General features: G+C 34.4%; 1 non-coding gene across 1 annotated transcript; it reads left to right on the top strand.

Annotated features, from left to right (window-relative positions):
* Nucleotides 2226-2306, top strand: TRNAL-AAG. The gene has a single exon. It is a non-coding gene; the product is annotated as a tRNA-Leu (tRNA).

Consider the following 3527-nt stretch of genomic DNA (forward strand, 5'->3'; position numbering starts at 1 on the left):
TTGCGTACGGTAAAAACGCAGCGGAAAAGAAAATCAAACAAATTTGATTTTAAAAAACTCTCGAGATCTAATCTCAAAACCACGCAATTAGGATCCCTCATGTTCTTTAAGATTAAAGGAGAAAAGTAAGATCGAATATTTACATTTTTCGCGGATAAATCTTCGCCCCAATTTGATAATCGTGGAATCGAATTTTCTTGAAGCCGCACACGCGTCCGGCCTCTATAAGTATCCACACGAGGTTCTTGATTTGATCAATATTCTCACCGGGGTGCTAGCTCCCTTGCAAAAAGACGTCTTTCTTGTTAGAATATGGAAGAGAGAAGAGAAGAGAGATGACGGCTAGGATTTTCTAAAACTCCCGTATTATTATATAGAGGAATATAATCTTCTTTAATAATATAATAACCATTATGGATAAGTACAAATCTAGATTTAAATTTATCCTTTCCTTAATTGGTTAGATCGATCAAATCCTAATTTGATTTGACTTGAACTTTATATTAATTTGATCATATCAAATTAATAATGCAATATTTGCACATAAGTCCTATTATAATTTATTAACTATTAGTAAGTCATCTCTAGTAACATTTACACTTTAATACCACTAATTTGTAATAATTACAAATTAGTCCAATTATCAACATATTGACAATTAGGTCCTCCGGCGATTCAATAATCGCGATCTAGCTATCCGATCAATCACAACATCTTATATGTGTGACCCCATAGGTTCTATTCTATATGGTAGTGAGATATATTTTGATCGCTATCAACAATATCACTGAAACTCCTTTCAATGGATTGGAACAATTCCTACTCAGCCCAACGAGAATTATTAATTATCTAGATAATTCTCATGAGTCTTACAATCTACCAGTGACGCCTAACAGTATGTAGTGGCATTCCAGTAGAATGGAATACTGAACCTCTTGGTGTAGTTACCGTGTGATACAATCTTTCTATCATGAGTCCTGACTAAACGGAGGTTATCGAATAACTCGTCAAACCCCATCGTCTGTCATATGTTAAATTTATTCGACTCGAGTTTCTAATATCGAAAGCCCTTTTCCGCTATTAACTCTGCCCTGGCCAAGGTCTTCTAAATTCGGTCTCATAAATCATATAGGACTAACACCTCTATCTACTAAGGGAGATAGATTCCATCTAAGTGCGCACCCTATTCCTACAATGAACCTACTGCAGCCAACATGTACCGCAAGGACCCGAATGGTTAGGGACCAAGTGTATGTACAGTCAAACTACAGTAACCTCATTGTGAATAGCCGAGGCACCATAGGTCAATGGACTAGTCACACTACTGCAATATTGAGTAAGTCACTGACGAGTGAGTAGACATCTAAGTGACTTCTCGCGTTGGTCACGCCCGGTACCCCTGTTCTCTAACAACCACTTGCATATTCGCTTCAGTGTTCCCACGCTGTCGACTCAAGACCCGTCTACCCAAAAGGGAATGGACCTATGCACCAATCTCACCTGATCAATCACCGTCCCCGTGATGATCCATTGATTAGGAACATTTAGGAATTAACCACCAATGACACATGTCTCAAATTCTCAACTATTGAGAATATATGTCATCATCTTATTAATTCCTTGGACGATTTATGGACACATACACAACATGAATGAAAATAAAAATCCAAATTTATTCATAATATTTTAAAATTAAATACAAATTTATGTCCTAAAAAGAATACATGTGTCGGCCTGGGGACATACATCGAACATAAATATAGTAGACCCATCTGAATTTTTATCAGTTTACATATAACTATTTAAACCTTAAAAAGATTTTATATCTGCAGCCGAAAGTTTCAACTTTTTACAATTAACTACTCTGCAATTCGTAAGATCAATTTAAGGTGAGGAATATTAGCCAATGGTTAAGCAACATCAACAAAGAATAAATCTCAGCTTTTTTATGTCAAAATTTGGTTTTTAATAAAGAAATTGATTTTAGCATTTGGTTGTTAAAATAATTGCTAATACACATCATATACATCAACCTCTTTTTCTTTTTCTTTTTCTTTTGTTTTTTTGACTATTTGGCTAATATGAGCCACATTTAATTGATGAGTTATAAATATATTGGTGATTAATAGCTAGACACTGAATGTTTGGATAACAAATACAAAATTTTGTAAATTTTTTTTGATTACTTTTAGATAAATATAAACATCTAAAAAAAATCAAATAAAGTTGAGATGGCCGAGTTGGTCTAAGGCGCCAGATTAAGGTTCTGGTCCGAAAGGGCGTGGGTTCAAATCCCACTCTCAACATCATCAATTTTTAAAAAAATATTTTGAGTAGAGATCAAATCATTTAATTTTGAAGGTGTGTTGCAACATATGTAAAAAATATAGGGTTAGGATTTGTTAGAGAACTTTTTTATTTTTTAACAGTAGATTCGTAAAATAATATTTTTATCCTCACAAATATGTCTCTTCAAAAACCTTCTTTATTTTTGCCATTTTCCTCCTCTTCCTTCTCGGGCTGCGGACGGCGGTGTCACAGAGCTTGTCAAAGTTGCGGCCGACGAGGACGAGGCTGAGGCCTGCAGCAGCGAGGCAGAAGGCGAAGGTGCGGCCGATTCGGAAGGGCTCATGACGACGGCCCACGCGAGCACGACGATCGGATCATCGACGACGACGACGAAGAAGAAGAATGAGGAGGAAAAGGAGGATACGAAGAAGAAGAGAAAGAAGAAGAAGCAGTAGAGGAAGGGGAAGAGGAAGAGAAAGAGGAAGAAGATAAGGGCAAAATTATCAATTCATCTTATTAATTAATCATGATTAAGTATTTTAACTGTGGTTAACTAAATTTTTCTAACGGATCTTAACGGCAGGAACATATCCAAATACATTAGGACTTTTGCAGGAATAATCTATGAAAGTTGAACTTTGCAGAGGTATATCTGCAATTATTTGCAGGGACCTGTATGAAATTAATCCAAAACTATATTTTGAGCAGGAATCAAATCATATATTTTTAACTTACAAACTTCTTACACAAGTTAAAATTCAATTATAGAAATTTCGAAATAAAAATCTAAAACGTTAAAAGTGATTTACAATATAAAAAATGACAATATGAAAACCGGTTTTCATAATTTGTGAAACTTTATGAATATACATTTTATATGTTCTTGATTACATTTTTAATGTCTTAAATCTTGCTTTTAAATTCTCTAGTTTTGAATTCATGCGTTAAAATTTTGTGTAACTTGTGCATATGTAATTTGATCTATACTCAAATATTTTACTGTATATTCTTTAGGTAAAAATGTACAAAACATATATCAACTATTATCTGTTTTGACTTGACTAGCTATTCTTAATAATTTACCGACTGTCCCTAGAGCAAGTGACAAAGGGCTTGGTGGTTGGTACCCGAGATCCAAGTTCGAATCATAGTTGATTCACATTTCTAGCTAAATTTATTTCTAAATGAAATAAACGAAGCGAGTAGCGTGCTACCTATCTCTCAAAAAAAATAATAAT

The sequence above is a fragment of the Ananas comosus genome, linkage group 3 (assembly GCF_001540865.1).
Source record: "Ananas comosus cultivar F153 linkage group 3, ASM154086v1, whole genome shotgun sequence".
In the NCBI taxonomy this organism is placed as follows: domain Eukaryota; kingdom Viridiplantae; phylum Streptophyta; class Magnoliopsida; order Poales; family Bromeliaceae; genus Ananas; species Ananas comosus.